General features: G+C 34.0%; 2 pseudogenes; one reads left to right on the forward strand and one right to left on the reverse strand.

Moving 5' to 3' along the window:
• The first annotated feature begins 12,703 nt into the window (after positions 1 to 12,703).
• LOC101580789 lies at positions 12,704 to 13,257 on the forward strand (annotated as a pseudogene).
• A 746-nt stretch (positions 13,258 to 14,003) lies between these two features.
• Positions 14,004 to 15,724, reverse strand: part of LOC101581192 — a 17,719-nt pseudogene continuing 15,998 nt past the window's right edge.

Raw genomic sequence — 15,724 nt, forward strand, 5'->3', positions numbered from 1 at the left:
CATTTACTAATTGAAGACATTTGTTTCCAAAATTTTATAAGTGTGCATATATTGCTGTAGTATGCTTTTAAATCTTTTCTAATAATTCCATAAAGTCATTTGTGCACACCTGTATATTTGAGTAAAATAAAAACTTAATAAAAATGAAAAGCATGTAACAATAAAAACATTCACATGCCAATTTACTGTGCATTGTATTTTCACATACAATGATGCGGGTCTATATTTGAATAAGCTAAGTAAATCTGAAGCTATTATTGTCAGTCCATGTCATTATAGGCTCCATGTGATGATTACAACAGTTGTCTATGAACTTGTAAAATTTTGAAAGGTGTATATATTTAATATTTTCTATCTCTTCTATTAGATATATAAAAGACTTTGTATAGGCCATATTTTTCACATATGTGTGTAATAATCATTAAATGACCTATGTCATTAAATTTGAGGTGGATATATAGTTGCATCCAATTATATAATTTCCATCACGGAACAATAGGTAAAATAATATATCAGGATGTTTTATAATTATATTGACATCTGCATAAATGTAGACATTCTATTAAATAAACAAGATCTTGATTATAAGTTACTTAACTACTCTTGGCCTCAGTTTCTTCTCTACAGAGTGGAAGCTGAGCTTTTTCTGTAAGGGATTAGTTTGATGAGAAGAAAATACCTGAGGTGAAATAAACAGCATATTGTCTTGTACACAATAAATAACAAATTTTTTGGTTATCTTACAATCCCAAGAAATTTCTATTTATTTATGTTGCAAAACATGATATCATTTCTTAAATAAATGCTGGGGATAGGAAAAATAAAATCAACACTGTTGCACAATAATCAGCTTTGAAAAATATTGAGATGTTTTCCAATGTATATGGTTACAAATAAGTTAGTAGGGCGAATGTATCACATGAGTGTCCGATCATTTAATCACCTTAAGCAAATGTATGTCCAAATGAGTGCTTCAATGGAATGTGTTCTCTTTTACTACTCTTAGGTGGTAACATGATTTACATGAGGTGGAAGTGCCTCAGAGATACTCAAACTCTAAATTACGTGCCCTGGTAACTCTTCATATGAACTCAGAATAGTCATGTATCTTTCCAAGACAGTTTAACACCTTGTAAAATTGGTAGTAAGTAGGGAAACCACAGTATCACTATGGTAAATGACACAGAGTTATACAAAGGTGAAACAGACTCAGAAAATGTTTTACTTACAAGAAAATTAGTAAATTTAACTCATAGTCATCACCGATGTTAGCAAAGCTTTCTGCTTGGCATAAAGCCTGGCACTCACTCATTATTTGAACGTGCGGTACGTGATAGAAAATGTTTGTGATCATCTATAAAAATGATATAGTATTGATCCTTTTGTTTAGAGAGTTTATTAAAGAAAAGTAACAGGAAACGATGTCCTCCTAAACCTATGTGAAGGATATCTTTTTAATTAGCAATTTCAGGTCCGTAAAAAATATCTCCTGCTTCATCAAACAAAAATAATCACTCCAGGCAAGTGAGTTGCCAAAATATTAACATAGAGACAAATCAAAACAATATTTTTCCTAACAATTTTTATACTGAGGCGCTGTGGTACACATAAGTGATTTGCTAATAAAATTATCTGTGATTTAAAGTTATTTAAACTAGTAATAATTAATATATAGAAAAGTGGAACTTACAGTTTAGGCGACCTGGTATTACAGGACCATCCTGTGAACATTAAGCTCTGTTGCTCTCATGTAAATCTTTCCCTACACACACATTGCACCAAGCATGCCAGGAATAATTTTTATTTTGTTGATTATCCTCAGGTTTACATATGGTATTGTAAATTGTAATTCTACACAAAATAAACTTAAAAGAAAATAAAAATTAAATAGAAGAAGGTGCATAAAATCATACAATAACCAACCGAAGCAAATTTTATGTCATTAATAACCATTATATATTTATGTAAATTTATATAGGAAGTGACTATAGCAGGTACTTAATATCCATTTTCCTTTGATTTGTAAATACATTAAATTATTTTAATCAATGAAATTATCAACTAAATGTAAAAGATATAAGAACTCTCAATAACTCAATAACCATCAACGAAATTCAAAAAGTAATAAAAAAAATTGACGAAGAAAAGTTCAGATGCTGATTGATTCACAGCTGAATTCTACAAGAAATTTACAGAAGATATAATCCCAATACTTCACATACTCTTCAATGAAATGGAAAAAGAAACAATTCTCCCAAAATCATTCCTCAAGGCAAGTATTATACTAATACTAAAACCAGAGAAAGATGCAACTAAAAAAGAGAACTATAGGCCAATCTCCCTCATGAACATAGATACAAAAATCCTCAATAAAATCCTAGCAAATAGAATACAGCAAATCATCGAGAAGATCATACACCATGACCAGGTAAGATTCATCCTTGGGATGCAAGGATGGTTCAAAATTTGCAAATGTAAAAATGTAACACACTATAGCAATAGATCCAGATCCAAAAACCAAATGATCATCTCAATTAATGCTTTTAATAAAATCCAACACTTACTCATGTTCAAAGTCCTAGAGAAAATTGGAATCGATGATCTCTACCTCAATCTGATAAAAGCTAACAATGACAATTCAATGCATACTTGCAAATGGGGAAAAACATTTTGGTCTTCTAAATTTGTAGTGCTTCTAATGTCACATCAATATTGTTGTACTCTCTTTAAAGTAAATGTTTGTAAGGAAAAAAAGGTAATAAAAGAAAACACGAGACAAATAAAAAACTATCCTTTGATCTTTTCCTTCCAGTATAATTCATTTCTTTGTTTGAATTATATGAGCTTTTCACAGTGCAAAAATTGAGTGGTCATCTGCAGTGACATTTATTCCAAGTGTTTTGGTCCATGTAAGCATTTTTCAGTATTTGTGTATCTTCAACTGTCACCTTAATATCCAGATAGAGTGATACTGTCTGCAGTTCAGCGCTGGCCAAATTAAAGCAAGAAAGGAATTTATTTCTTTTTACACATGTTTAAAGGGTGTCAATATTTATAAATTGTATTTTACTACATTATTATTATTGTTTAACATTCAAAAACATGGACAACAATTCATATTTTTGTATAAAAATAAATTCAGAGGCCTGGGGAGATAGCTCCATAGAATTAGCACTTGCCTGGCAAGCACAGGGTCCTGAGATCAATCCCCAGAACTATAAAACAAAACAACAAAAACAAAAACACAAAATAAATTCAATATTAACAGATGGACATAAAAACCCACAGAATATTGTAAAAAGGGGAAGTGAATTTAGAAAAAGACCCCTTAAGATTTATGAAATGTTACTATGAAATGATAAAAAGTAAAAACAGCACAGATATTTATTATAAACAATATTTTGCACATATATTATTGGAAAATGTATACATGCCATTTCATTTATCTGTGAAATTATAAGCAATTATGACTGGAATTTGATTTACTTTGTGTCACTAAACAAAATGAACTAGATATGAATAAGGAGCTCCTGTCTGAATGAACTGCTCTAAAGTTTCACAAATAGACATATTCTTTGTCTTTTAGAACATTTAATGTGACATATTACTTAGAAAGCATTAATATAGCTGGTATAATATGTCATGTACATGCATAATGTAATTGGTGTAATATATCAAATATATATATATATATATATATATATATCTGGTATAATATATCATATATATAATATATCTCGTGGAATATGTTGTGTGTATATATACATATATGTATATATTTCATATAAACATAAGGATACATAAAAGTTGAGCACTACTACTTTTTGCACATTAAAAATTAAGGAAAATATGTTGCCATTTTTCTCCCATTTGACATCAATTTTATATGAAGTGATCACCTCTGTTCTTTATTTTTATCAGTGACATACAGTGTATTTATCTTTGACTCCCTCATAATGTTTTCTTGTAACTAGCCCACATGTGAATTTCTTTTACTAAAATTTATTTATTTTTCTAATGTATTTAGTACAGTGTCTACAGGGCCTCACTACACAGCTCAGACTCATAGAGATCCTTCTGTTTTCTGCCTCCCAAGTGCTAGGATGATAGGCACACACCACCATGCCCAGTCTCATTCATCATCTTAGCGCGCCCAGGAGTAAGGCCTGCACAGCACGCAGAAGATCAAACCCTGGTCTCTGCATGTGCCTAAACAGGCCCTTTATCCACTGAGCTATCTGGCCAGCCCTGTGAATTTTTGTAGAAGCAGGATATGGGCGGGGATAAAACTCAGTGACTGAGAGCTTGGCGAACATGCACAAGGCCCTGAGTTGACTCTCCACGACCACAAATAAGAGCAGGATATGAGAAGCTTTACAGTTCAAAAACTCATCCTTGTTCACACTGCCACACCAAAGTCAACTGTATTTGGGGTGAAAAATTATTGTTCTTTCTACTGCTTTGTAGGTACAAAAAAATCCCATTTAAATTTTATATAAATATTTGAAATTTAAAAACTAATATGGTAGAAGTTACACAAGCATTAAAAGAAAATCAAATAAAGAATTGAAAACATTGTGAAATGCATAAATAACAGAATCACACTAAAGCTTCAGCTCCTATCCATTATACTTTTCATGTGAAAAATCACTTGTTAAAATGATTTATCAGCCATAACACTTGGCTTATCATGGTGTTCTTCTACAGTCAGGCCATTTTCATACCCTGAAATAATACCTTGCAGTGAGGACCTACAGGACATAAGGAAGAGTATTACTTGCACACTTCTGTCAAGAAGCTCACTTGACATTGCAGAGACATCATGCATTATGAACCTGCCATAGCAAGGTGAGATGTTGGAAGTCTAGAAGTATAAGATGGATTGTAGTTTGGCTTAGACTCAAAAGTGTAAACCAACACTTATGTTATGTTCCAGAAGACACGACTTGCAAACAGTGATCAGGTCCTGGGTTGCTGTGCTCCTCAGTCCATTAATGAGCTCATAGTTCAAAGTTCTGTTAGTGTATAGGGTTGGTCTGAAAGGCTTGGTCTCTAGGGTTATGACCTTGAAAGATATCATCTTGTGCTTGATTCCTCCTTTCTTTCTCTGCTTTTTGTCTGCTGTCGATTAAAGATGTGTCCTCCACTACACCGTGCCTCCCAAGGAGCCACCAGACTGTATGCATAGACCAAACTCTTTGAAACCATGAGCTGGAGGTTTGGATGTAGAGTACTATTGATGGGAATATGAAAAATAGATTTTTAAATACTTACTCTTATAACAATTAATCTGGTTCTAGGTGAGTGAGGAAATGATCACACCCACCAGAATCCACTCAGTCCCTGAGACAGGTGTTGATTACTCATTATGACTATTACTGGTTTAAGACCTACTTTCACAATGCCAATCAAATCCCAGTATAGTTTTTGGAGGATGCAAACAATATCAAAGCACAGATATACTATTTAAATTTGGGGTGCTTAATTAGCAGCTGGAAATATCTTTAAAATTAGCTTACATTATGGTTCAAATATTATGCAACAGTTCAACATTTTTATCTTAATTTATTATCCTAATAAATATAACTTAAACAAAGAAATACTCTTAGCCAATTACAGAACTGTGTGTGAATACCTTGGATCAGAACAAATCCTGTTAAAATCATGCACCTTCCCCATGTTGTACTGAAATTTTTAAAAATGAACATAACTCTAGACTTCAAAATACACTCAGAAATTTCCCAAGATTTTTCATTATAGAATGGGAAGAGCTTAATTGAACTAACCACTAAAATCTAAAAAAAAATCAGAACAAATCAAAAAAGAAATGTATCAGTTACTGGTCAGCAAATACGAGGCTATGTAGGAGCCCAATGATTCATGAATATATTTGATCTGGCAATATGATTTCAGTATTATGGAAAATATAGCAATAAGTCTAGAATGATGGAAGTAAGGTATCGAAATAAAAGAAAGGCATGTTTAGTAAACTGCATCCTTTTAAATTAATTAGTTTTACTGTAAAATTATTTCATAATATATTAAACCTCAATTTGCTTCTCTAACAAAAATACAGCCCCAAAACATTTAAACTGATAACTCAGAAGAAAAGAAGAGATAAAATGCTGTATAAATTTATGAAATAGATACTCAAAGACATTTGGAAAGTTCACAAAAATATGAACTGTGTATAGTACTAATCTGGAGAAAATACAGAGAATAATCTCATTGAATTGTGTATTGTTATTTCTATCACCAACTGATTTAGTGATAAAATAGTTGGCATTTATTATTGAATTAAAGAGCACTGAATATTTTGAAATATTATTTCAGGAATGAAAATTAGTATTTACTTTCACTCTTTTATGTCCATTCCTAATTAGCAGACAAATAAACAGAATAATCTTTATGTGTCGGCGTGGATGTTTGTGGGTATATGGTGAGGAGGAAAGTTTACTCTTAGATCCTAATGTATATTTTGAGAATTATTTTACATTTTTATCCCAATTCTCACAAACATAATATTCCTGAATTCTTACCTTCTATTTGAAACAGTTTTGGTTCTACAAAACCATCTTTTCTTTGATTTTAACCAAGATTTTGCAGTCCCTGTTTCTCTTTAAGCAGTTAGCCCTAAGAAAATTTTATGTTCTTGACAAACAAATTGGTGTGCTCAATTTGAATAAGCAATTTTTTATTTTAGGTGGCAAGATTATCATCAAGCTGTGAAATTGCAGTTCACCAATCATTGTTTAAAACAAAATACTTTTTCATTCACTAAGGAGTTTATTTTTTCAGTTTCAGAATCAATAAATGATATATATGGGTTTTTATAAAACAGAATTTCTTCTTTATGGCCTCAGGGCCATGATTGGCCATATTATTTTATCTCATATGTAGGCCTTCTGGTTAATAAAACTCAAATCTCATGATAGTAGAAAATTAAGTTCTCCGTGAAAACAGTGTGAAAAGCAAGGAAGTAGAGCTTACAGAAAAAGATGCTTGTACTTCTTCCTTCATGTGCAGCCTCTTGCTCTATTTTTGAATTAAAGATTCCTATCCATCACAAAATGTGAAATCCTTCTTTACTCTTCCCTCATTTGTTACAGATGTAAGTCTGTCATTTTTTTTCTTAAGTACTCTGAGTACAGTATAGAAGATTGGTTTTCAGATCTGTCCCCAGATATAAAAGAGTCTGAAAGCTGGGATGAAGAAAATCTCCCCAAGTGATTCTCATGTACCACTCGATGTGTGTATCACCAACATACCTGTAATGTCTATGCCACAGGCTCAGCCAAAATTGTATCATCTTCACAATGTCTGAGGAGATGACTTCAGTTTCCCATCAAATAAAGAATAGAGCATGAAGGATGTATGATGGTCACTGAATGGTGGAGATTATAGGGAACAACCTTCCATGTGCTTCTTGGCTCACTGCTACTACAACAGACAGGGAACAGAGCCAAAGAACAGACAAAGAACACTTTTCAAGTAGCACATTTTAAAAAATATTTATTTATAGCATCTCTCTACACAGCTCAGACACCTATATCCGCCTGCCTCAGCCTACCCAGCACTGGGATTACAGGCATGTGCCACCACACCCAGTTTCAGTGGCCAGCTCAGCATATCTGGTTTTCCAGGGTTGACGTAGATTGTGGTCCTATGAATTGAACTAAGGTCTTTGTGCTTGCAGGAAGGCTCTTACAGAGCCAAGCTACCTCCCCAGCCTCAAGTGACACATTTTGAAGAACAATATTTTCCCTTTCTAGATTATTTAAGACTAATACGCTCAGCCAGCATACAATATGTTAACAAGAACAATTATATTGTCAGTAATAAAATAAAGGCTTATTTATAATTCCTCGATAAAATGCCCCAAAGAAAATACAAGAGCAATCCTTTGGCATCCCTGACACCCAGAGAAAACTTTTATCTGATTCATGGAAAAATATCAGTCAGTCATAATTTGGGGACACTCTACAAAATATTTCACCACTGCCATTCAAAAATATCAATATCTTGAAAAATAACAAGAGACTAGCAAACTGTTACAGATTTCTTTCTAACAAACTGTTCAGAAGACTATCTGTTAAGTTGTCACTACATGAACTGTTGGAGAAACACTGCTGAGTGCTGTATAGGATACTATGGTATCAAGATGGGAAAGAAAACAGTGTCATTGCTCAAGCACTGATACCCCTTCAAGCTCTGAACTTTGTTAATTGTATTAAATCAATATTCATTAACTGGTCATTGTCATCTTACTATGATTATATGATTTGCTAATCTTAGAAGCACATTAAAAAATCACCATTCTAATCTGTAACTTTTCTGTATTTTTTCCTACAATTAAATTAATTAACTGCATTACAAAACAACTTCTACTTTTTCTTTTCTATTTTCTTTTAGGAATTGGAATTTATAGCTCCTATCAAAGTAGAACAAATGGTATTCTTTCATAAAGAGACTGGGCAAGAATAGAGCAAGCAATCAGATAATCATAGCTGAATTTGTAGCTATTTTGCTAAAATGACAAGTTTATAAAACTGGAAAAAGCACTATTTTATGCACAAAATTAGAATAATATTATTTTGACTGTAACAATAAATGAAGATTCATTCATATAAAATACTTTAAAATATATTATGTCACTGCAACTTATTACTTATTTAATAGTTATAAAGTACAATGAAATATATTTCTCAAAATAAAAAACAAGTATTATGATAAAAAGCTGTACAAATTGTAATGAAAATAATCAACTAATTATAAATTCTATTTAGCATATTACTTGGAATATAAAACAATCTGTAAATACAGTCTATTTTTATAGTGAAGTCATACTTAAATGAACAGACATATCGTTCACATCGTTGTACCGGGTCATAATGTATATCAGTATAAAGGAATAAAAAAATTAAACATAAAAATCTGAACAATAGCTGGTGATGGAGCTCAGCAGCACAGAACCTGCCTGGCAAGCATGAAATCATGAGCTTGAGTCACAGTACTAAGAAATAAAATTAAAATTTAAGATATAATTAGATCAAAATTGAATTGACTAAAAGATCTAGTTCTCATGATTCAAATTTATACTTATGAGGAAATCTCAAGATTATGAAAAAAGGTTAAGGATATTATAGTTTTAATATCCTTAAAGATTTAATATCAAGATTTAAAATCTTCCCTTCAAAGAATTTTATGCAAATCAGCTATTGTAAATGAAATAGAAACTGTAATAGAGAAGCTATAATTTTAAAACTTTTTCTATAGAAAAATAAATAATAGTTTTAAATAAATACTATTATCTACTGTAAAATTTAATATAAAACATTAAAAACAATTTATATATAAATATTTTAACAAAAATGAGACCAAAAAAAAGAAATAAGCAAAAACTGCTGGTTAAAATCCAGAGAAAAGAAAGGAAGAATAGGAAAGTATCTTCAAGAGAAAAAGAAAAGCAAAAGTAAATGGGCTTAAGTTTTTCTTTTAAATTATCTGGCACACAAGGAGAGAATGCAGAGAGTTTTGAGATAATTGTAGTATCTATATAAAGAGATTAATGAAACTGCTGGTAACTTCTGAAATTGGAAAATAAGATTACGTTGGAAATATAATATTGAAAAAATAATGTAATCAGCAAGTATGAGTCTTGTCTATGAATGATATGTAGACAAATCATTCAAAACAATCAGATGATTTTGGTGGATATTATTTTTATCATTTGTACATGAAAACCTGGTTTTCTAAGGTCAATTCTCTCATTACAGAAATGATATGTGTAATGATTTCAATGTCAGCACACAATAAGGATAATCAAGTATCTACTTGAAAACTGAGGAACATTATTAAAGTATTAATACATAGAGGATATTTATCCTTCAGCAAAGATGAATAAAAATTCACCAACTTTTACAACTACAGTTAATCAGCGGCCTTCCCCTACTGCTATATCACCACAGAGTGCTAGTATTTTAACTTGAGCTCACAAAGGGCCACAAGGAAGAACAGCTTTCAGATGGTTTCCAGATGAAATGGAAACTTTCCTGGAAAGTTTTAGAAAAAAAAATTAGAAGTTATGGGTTATATATTTAACAATTTTACTAAGAAGTTAAAAGTTCATGGGTCCTATCATTCTCACGTAAATGCGTGGTTTTGCTCTGCAAATTTCTACAAATTGTTTAAACTCTAATTCTAGTGAAATGGAGATTAAAAAAAATAATAATCCCCACACAACATACCAGCAGAGAAATAAAGAATAGTATCATGTACAACATTTTAATGGGATTTGTAAGCTTATTCTATGTTATTTTATTTTTAGTTTAGGAGAAGGGATGTGATGTTGAATCTTTCTTTTACTGTAATATTTTTTTAAATATTTAAACACTGGTGAAATATTTTAACCAGCCCATGTATTTATTATCTAGTTGACAGCTTAAGACCCACATGTCCTCTGATCCACGTGTCACTGCTCTCTCGCTTGCTGCTTGCTAGAGCACAGTGCGGAGCACATCTGACCCCATCTGCTCACTGAGAGCCCCGACAGAGGTCCGCTTCAGCTCTCCCTATTTTCTTAGTATATGTCTAGAGTTCATTATTAACTCCTTCCAAACTCAACTTCAAGTGCAATGGCAATAATGAAAAATAAATACAAGTTCCGAATACATTTACAAATAGACTATTACATGGACTCCTCTCCTGACATTTTTTAAATAAGAATTTGAAGGGACAAAAAGAATGAAATTCTATCAGAAGAAACAGGGCTAATCAACTTCAAATCGAATGCGTATGATAAACTCCTGTGCAGATATTTGTAATTACATTTTCAAAAAGTTTTGTGACATGATGAACATTTATTGAGTCGTGCTAAATGCTACTCCTAATTACTTCAATATGAAGCACAATGTTTTCTCAAGACAGTGATTGTATTAGTCTGATTTTCCATCGCTGAACACAATACCCAGTGCCTGCAATGTAAAAAACAAGTGTAATATGGCTCACATTTCAAAGAGATTCAGCCCATGATTAGCTGCCTCGAAGAGAGAGACATTGCAGCAAAAAGGCATGGTGAGGAGAGCAGAATTAGAGAGGTTGGAAGAAGAAACCAGGGAGCGCAGGCAGGGCCTGCTGGACCCTCCGAGACACGCCTACACGCATACTCCACTAATCCCCTCTGCTGACTGAAAAGCCAATCAATTTAACCCCCACTCTATCTGTGACAGAGTCAGATGGTCTACTGTGTACTCCCATCTTCTCTGTATTTTCTTTGGTATTCTTTAATTTTCAAAGATTGATCATGTGTCACTTTTGTAATAAAATAACTGAAACAATAAAAACATCATTGAGATACAGGAAAAATAAAGCAAATTTTTAAATGAAATTTAGTCTATCAGCATCAGTATCAGAATTTTAAGTTTTATAACTTTCATGTTTCTCTCCTGAATGCATTTGTTATGAATATTTAAAAGCAAATAGAAATTTTATTTTACAGTATATGATATATTATAGTGGCATTCAAATATCTCCTAGGTAGCATTAATAAGTTATTTGACTTGATTTATAGCTGTCCATTCCTATACCTACCCATCAAATCAATCCATTATTTATTGTTACATATTGCGGTAAGTCTCAACCATTGCCAAAAGTTCTCTGTATGTTAACATGGACAATGTAACTAGAGCTCAATATGTATTTATTGAAATTTTGTTTTCAGTTTAAAAATTCACATAAAATGAAAAGCTTCAATCTTTATTTTAATTTTTTTCATTTAATTTAATTTTTGAAACAATGTATCCTTACAAAAGTTGTGAACATGATATACTTAGCTTCTCAAAAGTTTTCATCAGCTTTTTAGTAATTAAGATCTTAACTAATCTTATTGCTAGTAAAACCAGTAAAAGAACACTGATAACACAATGTACTTTATTAACCTTGGCAGGACAGGGAGATAACTTAGTAGAATAAGTGCTTGCCTAGCAAGCACAAGACCCTAAACTCAATCCCTGGTGCCGCAAAAAAAACAAAACAAGACAAAAAATCCTCTAGTTTCTATCTAATGCCCTTGTTCTGGTCCTCACTCCAAATCAGAATCACACATTATATTTACTTATGTCTCCTTGAACCCCTTAGAACCTTTTATTAGCAGATGTTCACAGTCTTGCAAAATAAATAGCCAGTTATTTTATGTTGCGTTTCTCAGTTTGTTTCCTTCAAGTGAAAGATATCTAAGAGTAATAAAAATGTGCCTTTTTAAAAAAATTTTGGCTCAACCGGGGATTGAACTCAGGCCCTTAGCATTTGTCATGCACGTGCTTATTCTGCTAAGCTATCTCTCCGGCCCCAAAAATATGCCTTTGTTGAAGCATATAATCTAGTCATGGCATATGTTTCCAAAAGAAACTTGAAGAACAGCGCACTGATCGAGTGATTTTTTTGAGAATGTAGAGGCAGAGTTAAAGTCTTAGTTGTATTTTCTGAAGTTATTATAGTTCACATGATTGTATCCCCAGCTTCCTTCTGTCTTTGTTAAAGTATGACAAAAAATTTAATTTGTTGTTATGTAAATCCAACATGAATATTAAGTTCAGAGTTCTGCTTTCAGACAGTTTTTCAATAATAACATAGTAACCACATTTTATTCTTGGTAATTTTTAAACTTTCAGTATATCTATTATTTTGAGTCCCGGCTGAGGCAGGAATGAGGGAGCTGCGAGGGGCAGGGTTTGTGGGGCACGATGGCGGCCGCGGGGGTTCCGTCCCTAACGCCTGGGTGCTGAGAGCGCTCCTTACCTGGCGGAGGGGCAGGGTCCTCGAGGCGTCAGCGGAGCGGCAGGCGCGTCGGGGAGCGTCGTCCTCCAGTCCCGAGGCTGGCGAGGGGCAGATCCGCCTCACGGGCAGCTGCGTCCAGAGGCTTCTGGAAATCACCGAAGGGCCAGAGTTCCTCCAGCTGCAGGTGGAGGGAGGTGGATGCTCCGGGTTCCCTGGATAATTTTCCCTGGATACAGTTATCCACCCGGACGACAGGGTATTTGAACAGGGTGGGGCGAGAGTGGTGGTTGACTCTGATAGCCTGGCCTTCGTGAAAGGCGCCCAGGTGGACTTCAGCCGAGAGCTGATCCGAAGCTCGTTCCAGGTGTTGAACAATCCTCAAGTGCAACAAGGCTGCTCCTGTGGGTCATCCTTCTCTATCAAACTCTGACAAGATGACAGGGCACCCTGAGATTGTCAGCAGCTGCACTAAGCTGAGAAACCCAGGGTAGTCCCCCTTATCCAAAATAGTGGGACCACCCGGATGCAGAGACGCTCGCCTTCTAATGCCAGCACTCAAGAGGCTGCGGCAGGAGCATTGCCGCCAGCCGGGGCCACTATGCAGTGGGTGGAGGGCACCCCATCTCAACGACACAAGTTGGGCCCCCAAGTACTTCGGATGTGCATACACATATGTGATACTCTAGGCATGGAACTGCAGTCTAAGCAGGAAATTCATTTACGTTCACGAAGGCAGTGGGGCACAGTAATCCTCATCATACTCATGAGCCATGGTTGTGTGGTGTATTTTCCACTCAAGCCATCACATTGGTGCTCCAAGTTTAGGATTTTAGAGCATTTTGGATTTTGGGTTAGGGATGTTAAGTCTACTATGCCTTAGCAAGGTAGAAATGCGATTTTTTTTTGGTACTGGTGATTGAACCCAGGTCCTGCCACTGAGCTACATTATTCTTGGTTTAACTTGTTAAAATATGTTGAAATAGGGTTTTTTCAATTTCTAAGTTGCCCAGGCTGGACTTGAACTCCCAGTCATCCTGCCTCAGCCTCCCACAGTGCTAGGAGTACAGGAGTTGTCACTGTGACCAACTCAAACTATAATCATTTCAAAAATTTTGTTTCATTTTCTGTACACCATTTGGTGTGAAAAATAGCATCTGGTCCCAAGTGTCTTTGTCTGCAGACACTACTGCAGACAGTTTTTGTTTTTCTGACATCTCCAGTGTACAACGCTAATCGCTAAGCTCTTCCTCATCACTGAAGTACGCGCTCTTCTTTATCCTCGGGCGCCGTGAATCCTCCAAAGTCGAAGGGCCCCCAGCACTGACTTTCCATTTGTTTTGTTCTTCCATCTTGGCTTGCTGGCAGGCGATGGCTTGGCTGAGGCTGTCCAGAGCGGGGTCCTCGCCTTCATCCTCACTTCCTGCTGCGTCCTCGATTTCTTCTGGTTCGGTGGTTTTGTTTTTCTTCTTCTTTTCTTTCTTCTTTGGAGGTTCACGTTCCCCAAGCATATTCTTTGGACAAGCATAACTTAGGTGTCCACTTTCCCCACATTCGTAACATTTAGATTTATCAAAGTAGTTTCGCCTTCAGATGAATTCAGCTGCTCTTCCATTGTCAATAGCAATGTTTGCCTTTATCAAATAACTGTTTGTTATTTATGGCTCTGGTGCAGCTTTGTGCAGAGTCTTTATCCAAAAACAATATAAACGACACTCCTTTACTCTTAAAAAAAAAAAAAAAGAATGTGTATTATTTTGCAAGTTCCTGATGACAGACATAATTTTTTAAATTCGCCCTGAAAATTATTTATTTGACATATTGATTAAATAGGAGTGAACACCACATGTCAACTTAAAAATTTAAAAGTGGAAATGCCACCTTAAAAAGCTGATGAGAATCTCTTACTCTTCTAAGTAGCTTGCATAAATGTTTGTATATAAAAAGTCAAAGGCTGTGTGTGATTTCAATATAAATTTTTTTCTTCCAGAAACTAGAAAATTAATGATTTATATCTCAATTAAACATCTTTGCTTTCATTTCACATCTTTCAGAACATTATTTTTTTCTGAAATACATTACCAAAAAAATTGCCTAACGTCATTAATTAAATAATTAAGGATCACAAATGAAGTTAGACAAGTCAAATAAGCAAAATGTAGTATTTTTGTTTCCACATTACATTTATTTTAGTCTGACATCTGTTTGTTGACATCTCGCTTGATATTTTGAATGTATTACCATGTCTTATTTTTAACAAATTCTTTACAACGGAGGATATTTCCATTGTTTCTGATTTGTGAAGGTCACATTTAACTCGAGAGCAGACGCTGAGCAGCCTGAGTGTGGAACAATGCAGGTACAAAGCAACACACGAAATGCACAAGTGAGCTTGGGTAGCCAGATGGTTTTGGCATCTGAAGACTGCATTGCTTTAACTTGGCAGTAAAATATGTGTGATCACAAATTTAACATACAAAACTAGTTCAGAAACTTGTTTATGTTAAAATAATTTCCTCCCCAAATATCAGGTGCCATGTATTTAATTACATATTTAATTTCTCTTTCGAGAGAGCCAGACATGGAAGACAGAATCCCTTCTTTCTACGAAGGGTCCCAAATATGTAGAGCAGGTCAATCCCATATAAACAAATTTCAATTAAATACTGAGCTCATCCGAACTGCAGACAAGGGAAATCAGAAGAGTAAGCAATCATAGATATGTTGTTGCTTGGTTTTTCTAAATTATTACCTTTACATTACACTTAACTGAACTTGGAAATGCTCTGTTTTTACATATTAATTGGACTACAATGCTTCAAATTTCATATCAAAAACCATAAATTTAGTTTAGATGATCCAAAGAGACTTTATACTGGTAACTATGCTTTTTATTGTGAAAATCTAATTATATAAAAATTCCAAATGAAATTAATAAGTAAAAATCTTTCTA

Source organism: Octodon degus, unplaced genomic scaffold, assembly GCF_000260255.1.
Source record: "Octodon degus isolate 3935 unplaced genomic scaffold, OctDeg1.0 scaffold00006, whole genome shotgun sequence".
In the NCBI taxonomy this organism is placed as follows: domain Eukaryota; kingdom Metazoa; phylum Chordata; class Mammalia; order Rodentia; family Octodontidae; genus Octodon; species Octodon degus.